We start from the raw sequence: 19,203 nt of genomic DNA, 5'->3' as shown, positions 1-19,203 counted from the left end.
TACATGGCAAATGAGGTTAAATGTAGAAAAATGTAAAATAATGCATTTTGGTGGCAAAAATAAGAATGCAATCTATACACTGGGGGGAGAACCTCTGGGGGAATCTAGGATGGAAAAGAACCTGGGGGTCCTAGTAGATGATAGGCTCAGCAATGGCATGCAATGCCAAGCTGCTGCTAAGAAAGCAAACAGAATATTGGCATGCATTAAAAAGAGGATCAACTCCAGAGATAAAATGATAATTCTCCCACTCTACAAGACTCTGGTCCGGCCGCACCTAGAGTATGCTGTCCAGTTCTGGGCACCAGTCCTCAGGAAGGATGTACTGGAAATGGAGCGATTACAAAGAAGGGCAACAAAGCTAATAAAGGGTCTGGAGGATATTAGTTATGAAGAAAGGTTGTGAGCACTGAACTTATTCTCTCTGGAGAAGAGACGCTTGAGAGGGGATATGATTTCAATATACAAATACCATACTGGTGACCCCACAATAGGGATAAAACTTTTACGCAGAAGAGAGTTTAACAAGACACGTGACCACTTATTAAAATTAGAAGAAAAGAGGTTTAACCTTAAACTACATAGAGGGTTCTTTACTGAAAGAGTGGCAAGGATGTGGAATTCCCTTCCACAGGCGGTGGTCTCAGCGGGGAGCATCGATAGCTTCAAGAAACTATTAGATAAGCACCTGAATGACCACAATATACAGGGATATACAATGTAATACTGACACATAATGACATATAGGTTGGACTTGATGGACTTGTGTCTTTTTTCAACCTCACTATGTAACTATGTAACTATCACACCAAGATCACTTCCGATCTCCTAGAAACCTAGACCATAGAGGTGATCAGAGATGATCCAGACTTCAGTCACATTTATCGTCCCAGGACGGGAGAGCCAAAAAAGGCACCAGAGGGCTAGTTAGCCACTAGGATTGCCTTTACTTTGTAGAGCTTCACTGGCATACCTTCCAACTTTTTTAGATGGGAACCAGTGACACATTTTAGCAAAAGTATGTAGGCATAGGACACATACCCTGCCACGCCCCTTTAAAGGAGAATTAAACAAAAAAAATATTTGTTAAACCCACAAGTATTCTTTTTTATTCACTAATATTCTTTATATTAGCATTTGCAATGTATAAATGCAGCAATTTAAAAATTAGGTTTAAAAGGTTTAGTACTGTGAAACACTTTTTGAAAGATAAATAGTGCATTTTTATACAACTATACAGATCAGACCAAATTGAGGGACAAATGAGGAGGAAAGAGGGACGGAGGGACATTGTTCCAAATCAGGGACAGCCCCTCAAAATCAGGGACAGTTGGGAGCTATGTTCACCAAGTCTAAAAAACAGCTGCAGCCATAACCCTGGTATAACCACTTGCAGTCAATCATGTACATGTACGTGATTTGGCAGCAAGTGGTTAAAAGTTACTTACGTGCCTGTCTACCCCATACACTGAGCTGTGAACGAACATCTCATCATACAATTTCAGCAATGCTTAGAGGAGTGAACTCCCACGCATGCACGGGAGTGAAGTCATTTTGGGCTGGCTAATGAAATCAGCTAGTAATTGGTACCTGGAAGCCAGCTGCTTGAAGATGTCAGTGGCTGGCTGGGAGCTCTAGGACACCACATTGCTGGAGCGAAGTTTAGTATAGCTCTACTTTAAAGAGGATGTAAAAATTTGTGTTTTTTCACCTTAACGCATCCTATGCATTAAGGTGAAAAAAACACCTGGCAGTCACCGGCCCCCCAGCCTCCCCATTTTACTTACCTAAACCCCTTCATTCAGTCGATGGGGACACGCTGTCTTTCTCTCCAAGGGCTCCCGGCTCTTGATTGGATAGATTGATAGCAGCGCAGCCATTGGCTCCCACTGCTGTCCACCAGATCCAATGACGCGGGCGCCGGGGGAGCGGGGCCAAATCCGGCATTCTGTGTCTATAGACGCAAATGCTGGACTCAGGAGCACACCCGCAAGGTAACCCCCTCAGGAAAGCGCTTCTCCAAGGGGGTTATCAGATGTGGGGAGGAGCTGGGAGAGCCGCCAATGGACCCCAGAAGAGGATGTATGGGGCCACTCTGTGCAAAACGAGCTGCACAGTGGAGGTAAGTATGATATGTTGTTATTTTTAAAAAAAATAAAAAAGGCCTTTACAGTCACTTTAAGTAGTCTAATTTTCCCTTCTATTTGTTATCTTGGACTACAGATTAATTAGTGTCTATACAATATATACAACAGTGTAGCGCTGGACTAATGAAAATGCGCATATAATAATGTATGCGAAAAAAAAGCCAAGATCCCAATATTTGTAAGTGAATGTGAAAAAAACATGTGCCACTTAATCTGCAACAACTAAGTGTCTATATACGTATAATTAGATCAAATGCACCAATATGTATCCAAAACAAAAATTAATATATAATAAACTTAAAGTAAATCATATAAGTCTGATGTGAATAATTAAAATTACATCGACATGTGATAAGGAACTTATTCCAATTATATATTATTGATTAATCCTTCGTGGTTGGTGATCATAATAAAAATGAAAAATTGAAGTGAATATTTATAATAAAAGTCCCAATAAATAATGAACCAAAAGTCCCAAACGTGACAACACTCCAACACAAAATCCGGTTCGATATTCCACCGCAGCTGTTGCCCACCACCAAAGGACAAATTGGAGGCTTACCGGACAGCCTGCGACCGCCCTTATTCAGGGGGGTCAAAACAGGCTCTGTAGAAATGCACAAATCCAGATAGTGTCCTCACCCGTGCTTTCCCAATGTTCTCCAGGTATTCCTATGGGAAGCCAAGGGGGGCCTCCAGATAGAGTGTAGCAAGTGTTTCCCTCCGGATGCGATAGGGATTGAATCAGAAATACCCCAAAAAGGAAAAGAGAGAACTCCGATAGTGTAGGACAATCTCACTGGTTTATTTAAAAGGTATGAAAACAAATAAAACTTCTGGCAGGGAGAAATGAAACAAAAAACTCCACCGCCGTTTAAAATCCAATCGCGCATGCGCGATGCGTGCTCGCGTTGTGACCCTACGGCCGTTTCGTCACAACTGACGTCATCAGGGGTACGTGGCCACGCTCGCGCATGCGCTTTAAATATACAAGCGCCATAGCGTCATAACTCTTTCATTGGCTGAGGGGGAACAAGGGGCGGACGATGATACTCAATGGTTGGTCATTCTAAGCCAATACAAATCGCCCATATACTCTTCCTTGTTATATGAGAATATATATAAATAAACTAAGAACGTACACCGCCATCTAGTGGCTGGAAAAAAGGTGCAAAACACACTCCAGATTGCTTTTAATATGTGGAGGCATAAAATAGCCTCCACTACAAGTGTGTATTGTACACTGCCACCCAGTGGCGGAATAAAGGTAATTCACCAATATAGGGCACATAATAAAGTGCAAATAATTAGGTTGCTAAGGAAGCCAAAAATAGATGTGAGTGGAATTGGGCTCCCCATCAGCCTTCCAATGAATAATATATAATCATATTTCTAATATAATATAAACATCGTAATGTGTATATCAAAAATGGACACTTAATAATCTAAATATGTCTAAAATCACAAAGTAAGTGAATAATTATTGATAAAAATACAAATAAAAATGCATATCAATAAAAAAGATAAAAAAGAGGAAAAAGAAGGAGGGGGTCATCTGTGCGACGTTTTAATTGCTGTTAGTCTAAAGAGGGGGAATCACCAGCAAAGAAATTTCTTTCAACTATTGTTAATATAACAGTTGATATCCCACTCTATATTTAACCCATTCGGGGCATGGGAGTTCAATCTGTAGATCCAATTGGTTTCGGATCTAGAGATTGTTCTTTTTCCATTGCTACCCCGCCAATGGGGAACATACTTCTCGATGCCGATGAACACAGTTCCCTTAGGGTTCCTATCGTGTACGGCATCATAGTGCCTAGAGACACTGTGTTTATCGAAACCCTGTTTAATGTTGGTGATATGTTCCGCCAACCTCACATTCAATTTCCTAATAGTACGGCCAACATACTCCAACCCACATGGACACCTCAGTAGATATACTACGCATTTGGTTGTACATGTGATAAGCGATTTGATGGAGTGTGTGGCGCCAGTGCCACTAGAGGTGAATTCTGTTATTCTCCTCTCTCGTAATGAATTGATGCTGCAGAGTATGTTGGCCGTACTATTAGGAAATTGAATGTGAGGTTGGTGGAACATATCACCAACATTAAACAGGGTTTCGATAAACACAGTGTCTCTAGGCACTATGATGCCGTATGATGCCGTACACGATAGGAACCCTAAGGGAACTGTGTTCATCGGCATCGAGAAGTATGTTCCCCATTGGCGGGGTAGCAATGGAAAAAGAACAATCTCTAGATCCGAAACCAATTGGATCTACAGATTGAACTCCCATGCTCCGAATGGGTTAAATATAGAGTGGGATATCAACTGTTATATTAACAATAGTTGAAAGAAATTTCTTTGCTGGTGATTCCCCCTCTTTAGACTAACAGCAATTAAAACGTCGCACAGATGACCCCCTCCTTCTTTTTCCTCTTTTTTATCTTTTTTATTGATATGCATTTTTATTTGTATTTTTATCAATAATTATTCACTTACTTTGTGATTTTAGACATATTTAGATTATTAAGTGTCCATTTTTGATATACACATTACGATGTTTATATTATATTAGAAATATGATTATATATTATTCATTGGAAGGCTGATGGGGAGCCCAATTCCACTCACATCTATTTTTGGCTTCCTTAGCAACCTAATTATTTGCACTTTATTATGTGCCCTATATTGGTGAATTACCTTTATTCCGCCACTGGGTGGCAGTGTACAATACACACTTGTAGTGGAGGCTATTTTATGCCTCCACATATTAAAAGCAATCTGGAGTGTGTTTTGCACCTTTTTTCCAGCCACTAGATGGCGGTGTACGTTCTTAGTTTATTTATATATATTCTCATATAACAAGGAAGAGTATATGGGCGATTTGTATTGGCTTAGAATGACCAACCATTAAGTATCATCGTCCGCCCCTTGTTCCCCCTCAGCCAATGAAAGAGTTATGACGCTATGGCGCTTGTATATTTAAAGCGCATGCGCGAGCGTGGCCACGTACCCCTGATGACGTCAGTTGTGACGAAACGGCCGTAGGGTCACAACGCGAGCACGCACCGCGCATGCGCGATTGGATTTTAAACGGCGGTGGAGTTTTTTGTTTCATTTCTCCCTGCCAGAAGTTTTATTTGTTTTCATACCTTTTAAATAAACCAGTGAGATTGTCCTACACTATCGGAGTTCTCTCTTTTCCTTTTTGGGGTATTTCTGATTCAATCCCTATCGCATCCGGAAGGAAACACTTGCTACACTCTATCTGGAGGCCCCCCTTGGCTTCCCATAGGAATACCTGGAGAACATTGGGAAAGCACGGGTGAGGACACTATCTGGATTTGTGCATCTCTACAGAGCCTGTTTTGACCCCCCTGAATAAGGGCGGTCGCAGGCTGTCCGGTAAGCCTCCAATTTGTCCTTTGGTGGTGGGCAACAGCTGCGGTGGAATATCGAACCGGATTTTGTGTTGGAGTGTTGTCACGTTTGGGACTTTTGGTTCATTATTTATTGGGACTTTTATTATAAATATTCACTTCAATTTTTCATTTTTATTATGATCACCAAGCACGAAGGATTAATCAATAATATATAATTGGAATAAGTTCCTTATCACATGTCGATGTAATTTTAATTATTCACATCAGACTTATATGATTTACTTTAAGTTTATTATATATTAATTTTTGTTTTGGATACATATTGGTGCATTTGATCTAATTATACGTATATAGACACTTAGTTGTTGCAGATTAAGTGGCACATGTTTTTTTCACATTCACTTACAAATATTGGGATCTTGGCTTTTTTTTCGCATACATTATTATATGCGCATTTTCATTAGTCCAGCGCTACACTGTTGTATATATTGTTTAGTTTGTGTGCCCTTGTATTGGGGTTATTGTGTTTCAGCGGCAGGACTTACTTCACGTTTTTTATAATTCTTTTTCACTTTTTAAATAAAACACCGAGCGCAATTTCTTTCCCTTTTCCTTTTCCTCTTGTAATTAGTGTCTATGTTGTGGACAATAGGGTAGGGGGAGGGTTTGCACATTTTAGCAAAAGACAATGGGCAAAGCACCACCTGGTCCACCAAAAAGCTGTGTATTGTCCACACACAACAAGAGCTGGGTGCATTCTTGCGGATCAACAGGTATCTCCCCATACTTGCAGGGTATTTTAAAAGATAAAACATGGGCAAATGCACATGTATTGATGAGATTTTTATTATTTGTCTTGACTTACATTTTAAGCTGTCTGTGCCCACACTGAAGAGATTCACCCTCTGTCCTAACCAGGACAGAAAGCAGGGGAAAATCCAAAATTTGTAGTTGTCACTGGTACACACAGGAACAAAGGTAAATCATCTAATAGGGGAATGTATTGCAGTGACAGAGGGATTTCTCAAAACTAAAAAAGCCCCAAAAAGTAAAAAAAAATAGTGACTTACTCTACTGCGCAATTTGTAAACAATGATCAATCTGCAGTCAGACTGTGGTGACTCAATTTGCGCCAATTTAACCCCTTCCCGCACGCAATATAACAAAATGACGGTCGCAAAGTGGTTAAGTTATCCTAACTGGACGTCATATGAAGTCTAGCAGGATAAGTCGTAGGCTCTTTACCATGTGATCAGCTGTGTCCAATCACAGCTGATCACAGTGTAAACAGGAAGAACTGTTTATCATTTTTTTCTCCACTGACAGACACCAGTAGAGGAGAGCCGATCGACTGCTCTCCTGACGGGGGGGGGTCTGCGCTGATAATCAGCACATTGATTATCAGTGCAGACCCATCAAGGATGCCCACTGGACACCACCAGGGATGCCCACTGGAGACCACCAGGTGAGCCCACCAGGGATGCCAATCAGTGGCAGTCAGTGCCCATTAGGATGGCACTCTGTGCCCATCAGTGATTGCCTGTCAGTGCCTCGTGATCAGTGCTGCCTATCAGTGCCATCTATCAGTGCCCATCAGTGCCACCCATCAGTGCTGCCTATCAGTGCCCACCAGTGCCACCTATGAGTGCCCATCAGTGCTGCCTATGAGTGTCCTATCAGTGTCCATCAGTGCCACCTATGAGTGCCCATCAGTGCCACTTAATTAGTGCCCATCAATGCTGCTTATCAGTGCCGCCTATCAGTGCCCATCAGTGCTGCATATAAGTGCCTCATCATCAGTGCCACCTTATCAGTGCCACCTTATCAGTGCCAGTCAGTGCTGCCTCATCAGTGCCCGTCAGTGCAGCCTCATCAGTGCTCATCAGTGAAGGAGAAAACTTATTTATTTACAAAGTTTTCTAACAGAAACAAAGAAAAACTTTATTTTTTTCAAAATTTTCAGCCTTTTTTTTATTTGGAGCGTAAAAAATAAAAACCCCAGTAGTGATCACATACCGCCAAAAGAAAGCTCTATTTGTGAGAAAAAAAACAATAAAAATTTAGTTTGTGTACATTGTTGCATGACTGCGCAATTGTCATTCAAAATGCGACAGCATTTGGACTGGGCGGGAAGGGGATGAAAATTGGGCTTGGCAAGAAGGGGATGAAAGTACCCAGTATTGAAGTGGTTAAAAATGCATTTGTTGTGGGATTGGTGGGTTTCCTGGTATTTTCTCTGCCCTAGGGACAGCTTGTGAGCCTCCATCTATATTGGGCATTTCAACAATAAAAAAATGCTAGCACATGGGTACAGTCTGCCAGTCAGTGGTGGCTCCAGGGAGTGATTCAGTGTGCACCTCCATCTCATCAGCAGCAAGTGCCATCAACAATACTTTGATGTACAGTATTTAGCATGGCAGACTCTGCTTTTCACATTCGGAATGTGAAGAGACAGCAGGGATTTCTTCATTTACATGTTCCACAGAATAAGTCTGTGGCTTTCTGTGGGTTGCGGTTTCTGTTAATGAAATTATAGTTCTGGCACCATCTATGGATATGGCTTAGAGCTGTCCTTAGTGGATGATATGCCAACTCTAGAGACTGCACAGAATCATTCTGACTACTGTGTTCATAGTACTAACTGTGTACTATGGGATTGATTTACTAAAGGCAACTAGACTGTCCACTTTACAAAGTGCAGTTGCACTCTGCAAGTGCAATTACTCCAGAGCTTAGTAAATTAGGTCAAGCTTCACTTTGCAATTTTTGCTTGCACATGATAGAAGTCGGTAGAGCTTCTGCTCATTTACTAAGCCCTGGAGCAATTGCTCTTGCAGAGTGCAACTGCACTTTTCAAAGTGCACAGTCAATTTGCCTTTAGTAAATCAAGCCCTATATCTTTTGTTTTTTACAGATCAGTTTTTAAACAATCTGTTAAAAACCTTGTGGAAAAAAGACTGAGATCACAGTTAGTCCTATAAACACAGGGCAGTGGTAAAAAAAAAGTGAAAGCAGTGCCAGGTGTAGTGATAGTCCCCTCAACACTACCTTTATAGTTCCGTCACTGAGGAGGGACCCAGGAGGGGAGACCCAGTGGCGCAAGACCACTGCATCATCTCTCATGTAAGTAACCACTGAGCATCAATGATTTCTCTTTCTAAGCTTCCACTGACCAACAACAAAATGGAGGGGCAGTGACCACAGATCATCAATGCTGCAGAGTGCACTGACCACCACACCTTCAGGGACCACTGACCATCAATGCTGAAGGAGTGAACATTGACCCCCAATGATGAAGGAAGCATTGGCCACCACTGACACAGTGGACATTGACCTCCAATACTGGAAGTGTGAGCACTGACCACCATTGCTGGGGATATGAGCATTGGCCACCAATAAAAAATGGAGCACTGACCACCAATGCTATAGCTCTTATAGGTGGGAGACTGCGCTGGACTGACTTATTCGGTTGAGGGTCTGTGAGTGAGTGGTGGTGAGACCATGTTGGAGAAGTTCACTTCTAGTTAATCTGGCCCAACTTGGCAGAAAGGTGGTGGTAAGCCCTTTTGAGGGGCTTGGGCTGCTACCTCTGGGTATTGTCTATGAGGCCACACCGGAGAATACAGACACTCTCCCGATTTCAGTGTCACAGACACACCAGTTTGGGTACACCCCATTCATCATAGCATACAGCAGCAGCCCTGAAGAAGGGGGAGTCTTTTTCCCCCGAAATACGTTGGTTTTATCATGCTTTACTACTTTCAATAAGACAACTACATATTCATCTTTATTTTACTTCTAATTGGATACTGGGTACTTCTTTTACCTACCCCCACACAAATGCTATAGGGGACACTGACCACTAATGACCACCAGTGTTGAAAGGGGGACATACAACTAGTGCTGCAGAAAGCACTGACCACCAATGCTGAAGGATATACTGACCATCAATGCTACCAAGCACACTGATCAATGATGTGTCAAAGGACACTGACCACCATTCCTGAAGGGAGCACTCACCACTAATGCTGAAAGGGGCAGTGACCACCAATGCTCCAGGGAGCACTAAAATCCAATGCTGCAGGAGGTGCTGACCACTAATGCTGAAGAGGACACAGGCTGCCAGTCCACAATGGGGCACTTAGCACCAATCCGGCAGCAGGCACTGACCACCTATACAGCAGAGGTCCCTGACCACCACAACTGAGGCATGACGGTTGGAGGGGGGTTATACAAGTCTTATTATTTGTTTTTATCAGTTTAGAGTAGCTTTTTTCAACCAGGGTGCCATGAGGTTTCTTCAGGGATGCCTTGACAAAATGTCTAAAAATGTATCAAAAATTGTATATAAGCCAGCAGGTGGATCAAGCCTGCCTTTTAGTTGCACAAAGCCACAGGTTTTCACTATGCACCATTGCTACTTTACAGACACTGGCATCCTAACAACCAATGACGTCATCAGTTGATAAGTAGGATGTCTATCGCCTCCACAGCATCCTTGTTTGACCCTCCTCTGCCTCTCTCCCTCAGCACTGGGGTGTCATTAGCTGACTTATGGAGAGAAATTGAGGGAGAAGAGAATTTTAAAGGGTGCCATGACTGAAAAAAGGTTGAGAAACACTGGTTTAGAGCTCTTATCCCTTTCAAAACGAATCCGCCTAAGATCGAAATACAACTAAGGACAAACTTCTTTTTTTTGGATAGAGTAAGGATAGGTTATAACCCCTGTCAGTTTCTTTTTCCCATCTATGTCCCATTGGGGAGATTTCCCTTCACTTCATGTACCATAGCTACCAGGGTCACCAGAACTAGTGTTCCCATTGGAAGATTTTCCTTCTATTTCTGTTCTGGTCACAACCCAAAATGTATGATATTGTTTAATTTTGACTCTCAGTGATAAGAATAAACAGGACAACTAGAGAGGAAGAGGGGGGCAGACAACAATAAAACCCGACAGGTATTCTAATCCCTCTCCACTCCATCCAAAACGAAAAAAAAGTTGAGCCTTTAGTTATAGTTTAATAATCAGTTCTGGACCAGGGTCCTTTACCAGCCATAGTGGAAAGGACAAAGTGCACCCCTCTCCAAGGAGCTATGAGCTATTTCGGAAGCATAGGTTGCAGGTCCTGCCCTTTTAATGCCCCTCTCCTGCTAAAGTTCCTAAGGTGGGTCACCTCCTCTGCCTATCCCTGGGCCCTGTTAATAATCATTCATTAATACATGCAAGCACAATATGAAGAAGTCATGCATCCAAGCAGTTAAACAGTTAAATAAATGCCTTACTTTGTCCGGCGTGTTCCACCATTGCCATTTATTTTCTTCTGTAAAAAAAAAAAATTGCTCATTTAAATATGTAGTCATTACCCCCATTTTTTTTTTAATATACTGAATTTCACATATATGCCATACTGTATACTGACTTTCATTACCAAATATGGCCTATTTGTACACCTTCTCTTTAATCATTTACACACAGTATATATTTACAAATGTATAAATATGGTACAATGTAAGCCAAATATAATAAAAACAAATAAGAGAAAGTGTTGACGTTTTGTAAACAATTGCACATACATATATCTAGATTAAAAAAATCCATTATATTGTATAGATATGGATATACTTTTTCTTGGATTTAAATACATTTTCATCCTTCATCCAGGCCACACAAACAGCAATGATCAGACAACATCAGCTGCTTTAAATTAGCTTTTTACTGCAAAGGCAAATTCCACAATACAGCGGAGAAGGGTTAGAACTTCTGATGGCCTAGAAATGCTCTCTGTAGAGATGTCAACTGGATAGGACAGATTACAGGGTGATAAAGAAGTGACATGGATGATAAATGATTTAGGAGAGCATAGCTTAAAGTGTTACTAAACCCACAACAGTAAAATCAGCCTGTACATGCAGTAAAGCATGCTTGTTATACTCACTGTGGAACCTAAGGGGTTAATCCTCTGCATTGTGTAAAAAAGCTGTTTGATTCTATCTTCTCTGATCCTCCTCTTCTTCCACTGTCTCCAAAATAACCTGATATTTACAGAGCCAGGGGACAGGCTGCACATGCTCAGCTTGGTGTGTATTGCTAGAGAGAGTTTTTTTAATTTTTCTTGGGAGAGTGCATGTGATCAACACAGGGCCAATCAGCACTGTCCAGACAGAGGGTCGAGGGTCCTGCATTCTCATTGGACAATCATGGGAGAATGAAAACTCCTCCTACAAGCTTTAACCAGACACTGATAGAAGTCACAAGACTGCTATATACTGCTGATGAGAAAAGGTATTTAGCAGTTTATATTTACTAAAATAATTGCATTTCCATGTTCTGTGTAGTATGAGAGACCAGATATAGTGAATGCAGGATCCTGGGTTTAGTAACATTTTAAAGCAGTATTAAATCCAGTAGCATCTTAGATGTGATGCCTGCATTCCTTTTCTTTTTTAGGCTTTCATTCTTCTTATATCTGGTGATCTTGCCAGTAAGTCAGCTGTTTTTCTAAAGAGCAAGCTCCCTGACAGATATATTACAGGGATGACACAAACCATTAACACTGACAGGGTTGCCTACAATAATCAGCTTTTATTTTTCATGTAAAATGTTATCCCAAAAGAAAAAAAAAACAGTTTTCTGTAACTGATTATAGAGTATGAGCTAGAGTTTGGCTCCAGTTTGTTAGGGGTTGAGTGCAAAATCTGGTGCAGCTCTGTGTAGAAACCAGTCAGCTTTCATTTATATATCATTTATTATATGATGATTATATATCATTTATATACTCCTCCAGCACATCACTTATAAGTCATCTTTGCTTCCTCTACTGCACAATGCTTGATTCCTGGCACAGCTAGCACATGGCTAGGCCCCACTCTGAAAAGGCCCAACAGTTCTGAATTCGCCATTTGCTAGCTGGGGTCTGCAGCCCCCTTTGGTGTAGCAACCAATAGCAACTGAAAATAGTGTTTTTGTGCTAGCTGTGTTCTAGGTGGACTACTGGTACCAGTCAGTCCTATGCAGACAACCCTCCTGGCTGCAGCAGCTTGTCTCTAAGCCCAGCGACATCACAGTCTCTCCCTCTGGCTCTACATCCACTCCTGGCATGTCTCTCCCAGATCTTCTTGCTTTGCCTGTCACTCACTGACCCTGGATGGATCCCTCCTAATGACTTGCCCGGCAGTGTTCCCTGCTGTCTTTCTCCTGCTCCTGTTCAGGACATCCCTCATTTGGGTTGTATGGAGGGGTTCCTTCCCAGCTTTCTGAGCCCCAGCCCAAGGTCAGCCCCCACCTCAGAAAGGGGGCTCCCTCAAAGGCCAAGACAGCCTAACACTCCATCACTCAGTTTTTCCACCCGGCAACTCCTCCCGCAGCAGGCTGATCCTGGGTATAAATAGAAGGCCTGCCCCCTGCCAAGCCTAGCTGGGGACTGATAAGCTCCCAGATACACCTCATGCCACTCCAATCCTCTCTTCTCACCTCTTTTCTTGAACCTTCCAGAAACCAGAGGGAGGCGCCAGAGAGGTCCCCAAATCAAAAACAAACAGGCCTAGCTTTTAGCTAGGCCTTCCTATATTTACCTTTACTGGCTGAAACAAAAAATCTAAAAATCTACCTCTAGCAACCTACCTATCTATCTATCTATCTATCTATCTATCTATCTATCTATCTATCTATCTATCTATCTATCTATCTATCTATCTATCTATCTATCTATCTATCTATCTATCTATCTATCTATCTATCTCTATCTCTATATATACAGTGCTGTGTCTTGGCCTAGGCACTTTGCAGGCTTTTGCCGCCCCCCCGCGCAAACCCCCCCCAACCCGTCCTCCCCACGTCCCGAACAGATTCAGCCTCCCGCGGCCAGCTCCCGCTCGTATACAGCTTCCCTGCACTCATCAGTACTGGCACAGTATGTGCACGTACTTTGGCCGAGGGAGGGAGCGACTGCTGCCCCCATAAAATGGACCATGACAGACTGTCACCTTGACTGATGGAGGCGGAGCCTAATGCTCCGCCTACCCACAGTCAGCTCGGGGAGTCGGGATGTGTCTCTTTGGTTACCAGAGGAGGAGGAGGAGCGAGAGAGAGGACGACGACGGCGGGAACCCTCAGGTAATTGATTTAAACTTGTATACTGTAACCCAGGCAGCTTTAGTAATGCAGCCACTCTGCCCCCAAACGCATCCACTGTGCCCCCAAATGCAGCCACTCTGCCCCCAAATGCAGCCAGTCTGCCCCCAAATGCAGCCACTCTGCCCCCAAACGCATCCACTGTGCCCCCAAACGCAGCCACTCTGCCCCCCAAACGCAGCCACTGTGCCCCCCAAATGCAGCCACTCTGCCCCCAAACGCAGCCACTCTGCCCCCAAACGCAGCCACTCTGCCCCCAAACGCAGCCACCGTGCCCCCAAACACAGCCACTGTGCCCCCAAATGCAGCCACTGTGCCCCCAAATGCATCCACTGTGCCCATCAAACCCTGCCACTGTGCCCCCAAACGCAGCCACTCTGCCCCCAAACGCACCTACTGTGCCCCCAAACACAGCCACTGTGCCCCCAAATGCAGCTACTGTGCCCCCAAACGCAGCCACTGTGCCCCCAAACGCAGCCACTGTGCCCCCAAACGCAGCCACTGTGCCCATCAATAGCTGCCACTGTGCACATCAAACACACCACTATGCCCATCAATTGTCACCACTGTGCCCCCAAACGCAGCCACTGTGCCCCCAAACCTAAATACACCACTATATATATATATATATATATATATATATATATATATATATATCGGCAAGGCAACCTGTATGTGATCCTGCACTTCCGGGTCTGAAACCCCAAACATTATATATATATTTTTTAGCAGAAACCCTAGGGAATAAAATGGTGGTCATTGCAACTTTTAATGTTACACAGTATTTGCGCAGCAATTTTTCAAACGCGTTTTTTTTTTTTAAAACTGTTTCATGAATATATATATATATATAAAAACACTAGCCCGATTTTTTTGTATAATGTGAAAGATGATGTTATGCCAAGTAAATAGATAGCTAAACATGTTACACTTTAAAATTGCACACACTCGTGGAATGGCACCAAACTTTGGTACTTAAAAATCTCCATAGGCGACGCTTTAAATTTTTTTTACAGGTTATATGTTTAGAGTTACAGAGGTCTAGTGCTAGAATTATTGCTCTCACTCTAACGTTTGCGGTGTATGTAACTTGTGTGTACCTGGCTCTGATACTAGCCAGTGCCTCACCAGCCACTGAACTCACCGCATGTCCCTGGTCTCGCAATGGCTTACTAACCTGTCTGTTGTCATTTTGACCCATATATATTATAAAACAACTCGAACAAGAAAAAGGCACTATTCTCCCCACTGACACCAACCATGGAGCATCATTTCTGACACCAATGATGAGGCACTATTCCTCCTACTGACATCAACATTGGGGCACTATTTCTCCCACTGACACCAAGCATAGGGCATTATTCCTCCCACTGAAACCAACATTGGGGCTCTCCCCCCCCCCCCAATACCAAAGATAGGACATTTTTTACTCCCATTGACCACAGTCCAGCCCTAGAAAGTCTGAAGGACAGTAAACCGGCCCTTTGTGTAGAAAGTTCGAAGACCCCTGTTAGAGACAATAGTCAGTGCTGGTGTTCACACAGTAAAAGTAACAATTATGGGATATCTGTACATTCTACAACATGAGAATCCCTAGATTTTAGGGTGACCCAACTGACTCCATGTCCCTGTCTTCCAGTTCTTTGGAGGCCTGTTCACACTGTAGTGTTTCAATACACCCAATCGTGTGTCTATAGTTTTAATCTAGTAAATACATAAGGGGGAGATGTACTAAAAATGGTGCACTCAGAATCTGGTGCAGCTGTGCATAGTAACCAATTAGCTTCAAACTTCAGCTTGTTCAATTAAGCTTTGATAATAAGCCCGTGTTCACATAGGGCCGTTTTGACATGCAATTTGACACGTCAGAATCGGTGCAATGCCGACTTTGCGATTCCCAAGTTCCAGCACTACTTTTGGTGACTTCGGCAGCGATTCGAATTGACATCTGTGCATGAACCTGCACAGATGTCTGTCGAATCGCCTGAATTTGCAGCATTTCAAACCCGCCCTCAGTGTGAACCTAGGCTAAAACCTAGAAGCTGATTGGTTGCTATGCACAGCTGCATTTTGTGTGCACAAGTAAATGCCCGCCCCCCATACTGTACCATATATGCAAAGTGTCACATCATTGTGAAAAATATGACCCGTTTTTTTTTTTTTTTCCTGTTTTACTGTGTTGTGGGGTCCATCAAAATCTATGGCAACGCATGAAAATAAATCCATGGTGCATTTTGATGCATTGCCAGTCCCTGGTTACAAGCACCGCCCCTGGATACCTGCCCTGTGTTCTGGAGGGGAGAAAGAAGAGAGAGCTTAACTGACACAGCAATGTTTATAAGAGGGTGAGGGGTGTGCGTACCCCTTTCTATGATCCCTCCTATATGCAAAGACAGAAAAAGAAGGCGTCATCCATTACTGTACTGAGGCAGTCAATCAGCTCATTCATCACAATATGAGCCCACAACAAAAACGCTCATAGCGAGTCTGAGAGAGTAACATTGTAGTGTAAACATAAAACCATGGAAACAAGGTCCAAGACCATTGGCTCAGAGTTGACTGCTGACTGGTAAATGCTACATAAAAAAACACAATAAAAACTTACAAAAAAGGCATTGACACATGTCAAGGTGTGTGTACAAACACATGATGGCATGTTATGACACACATATTTTTATATATATTTTATATAAAGTGGAAATAAGTTGTGACACATAGATGAGAATGGGTCCTTACCCATCTGGACAGGAAGTGAGAGAAAATCAACAAGATTAAACCGAGGTTCACAATGACTGGGGGTTAGAAATCGTGCGATTTCAGCTAAACTTGCACGATTTCAAACTCGCGTGTCAGTCCGACTATGGGATCGATTTCAGAGACATCTGTGCGATTTCATGCACAGATGTCTATTGAAATCACCCCCGAAATCGCCAAAAGTAGTGCAGGAACTACTTCCGAATCCGCACCGGATCGAACTGTGCTATTGCCGGAAATACCCGCCGATTAGACATGTGATTTGACATGTCAAATCGCATGCCTAATCGACAGGTATTGCTGGCAATAGCACAATAGCAAATCGCCCCGATGTGAACGTGGGCTGAAACTAATAGCCAGCTCACACTTTTACTGTGAACACCAGCACATACTGTAATGCCCCGTACACGCGGTCGGACTTTCCGACGGAATATGTGCGTTTGGAGCTTGTTGTCGGAAATTCCGACCGTGTGTGGACTCCATCGGACTTTTTCCATAGGAATTTCCGACACACAAAGTTTGAGAGCAGGCTATAAAATTTTCCGACAACAAAATCCGTTTGCGTAAATTCCGACCGTGTGTGGCCAATTCCGACGCACAAAGTGCCACGCATGCTCAAAATAAATTAAGAGACGAAAGCTATTGGCTACTGCCCCGTTTATAGTCCCGACGTACGTGTTTTACGATCGGATTTTCCGACAACTTTGTGTGACCGTGTGTATGCAAGACAAGTTTGAGCCAACATCTGTCAGAAAAAATCCATGGATTTTGTTGTCGGAATGTCCGATCAATGTCCAACCGTGTGTACAGGGCATAAGACAGGTTAATTCGGTTGGTAAGCAGACCGCATGGTGAGTTGAGCTAGGAATTTCTCACGTAAAAAATTCCCTGCACATTTCCAAAAATCGCACCAGTGGAAACTGCATAGATGTGAGCGTGACCCATAGGAACTAATGTTAATTGGACTGTAGTGCGTTTCTGTAAATCTGCAAACGTACTGCAAAATACATAGGTGTGAACCTAGCCTGAGGTAGATCAACAAAAACTTTACCAACATTGAATAACAAGCAAAACTATCCTGGTGCCACTCAGATACTGCATAGAACTACAAAGCCCAGCATACTATACTGACAACATCAACACAGCCATATACCACTTCCAGCTATGTCTGCCTATGGAGGACAGCCCATAATATACAGACCGCATTACACCACCCTGACATGAAATAATATAACACTTACTATGGTCCAACAGAGCACAGCGGAGGCTGACCAGTAACACCACCAACTGAACCACCAACTGAAGGATTCCTATTCTGACAGAGGGGAGGGGCTTCCTTCTCAGACAGAGGGGAGGGGCTTCCTTCTCTGACAGCGGGGAGGGGCTTTCTCCTATGATAGAGGGCAGGGCTTCCTTGTCTTAAAAAGGGGCAGGGCCTCATTCACACTGGCATTGACTAATCTGCTTTTATATGTGTTTTTTAGTACATTTCTAAATGCATATACATTCTCAAAATGATCTTAAATGCTATCATTCACACTGAGGGACATTTCTCAAACCTCGGGCAGACAGGATCTGAAACAGTTGCACATGGCAAACAGCCAGCTTCTATCTTCAGCTTGGTAAGGTAAAGTATAACTAAAGGCAAACTTTTTTTTTTTTTTTAGTTTTGCATAGAGTGGGGATGGATCAGAACACCTGTCAGTTTTTTATTGCTGTCTGTGCCCCCGTTAGGGGAGATTTACCCTCTCTATTTGTCCTGTTTACCGCTATCATTGAAGGGGAAAGTAAACAAAAATCCCAAATTTTAGGTTGCCCCCAGAACAGTAAATGCTGGGAAATCTTCCAACGGGGACACTAGATCTAACACTGATGACTTTAAAGAGGAAGTAAACCTCCCTCTAATGTTTGTTCCTATAACTAAGCCTATAATAAGGCTTACCTATAGGTACTGTAAATATCTCCTAAACTTGCACAGTTTAGGAGATATTTACTGTATACTGCGCCGATTACATCATCAGTGCATGCGCTCTAAAGGAACGACCGCTGGTGCAGTTTCCTCAGAACCCTGTGCAGTGACCGGCGGCTCCTGCGCGCATGCGTGGGAGTGATGTTACGTGGCTTTGGCCAGTCATAGACCTGGAGACCGCGGACTCGGAAGGAAGACGGGTGAAGATGGATGAGGCCTGCAACAGGGACGACAAGGGCTTCGTTTGCAGGTAAATGACACGTAACGTGCTAGTATGTGATGCACATCAGCACATTATTCCTTTACTTTGCAGGTGAAAAAAAAAAAAAACAGCATTACAGCAGAGTATACTTCCTCTTTAAAGGGAGTTCTTCTCACTTCCTGTTTTGGTTATTGGGCAGGAAGTGAAGGGACATCCCCCCAATGGGATGCAAACAAAAAAAGCCATGGTATTTGATCACCTCTGCGGTTTTTACTTCCTGCACTATAAACAAAAAAAGGCCGACAATTTTGAAAAACAACTATATTTTTTACTTTCTGCTATAAAACATAACCAATAAAAAAAATGTAAAAAAATCAAATTTCTTCATCAATTTAGGCCAATATGTATTCTGCTACACATTTTAAAGTGTATATTGATTGGTTTGCGCAAAAGTTATAGCATCTACAAACTATGAGATAGTTTTATATATTTATTTAAATAGTAATGGCGGCAATCAGCAACTAGCGGGACTGTAATATTGCGGTGGACAAATCGGACACCTAACTGACACTTTTTGACAGTTTTTTTGGGGACCAGTGACACGTGCT

The sequence above is a fragment of the Aquarana catesbeiana genome, linkage group LG04 (assembly GCF_042186555.1).
Source record: "Aquarana catesbeiana isolate 2022-GZ linkage group LG04, ASM4218655v1, whole genome shotgun sequence".
NCBI classification, from domain to species: domain Eukaryota; kingdom Metazoa; phylum Chordata; class Amphibia; order Anura; family Ranidae; genus Aquarana; species Aquarana catesbeiana.
Note: the sequence above shows the minus strand (reverse complement) of the source record.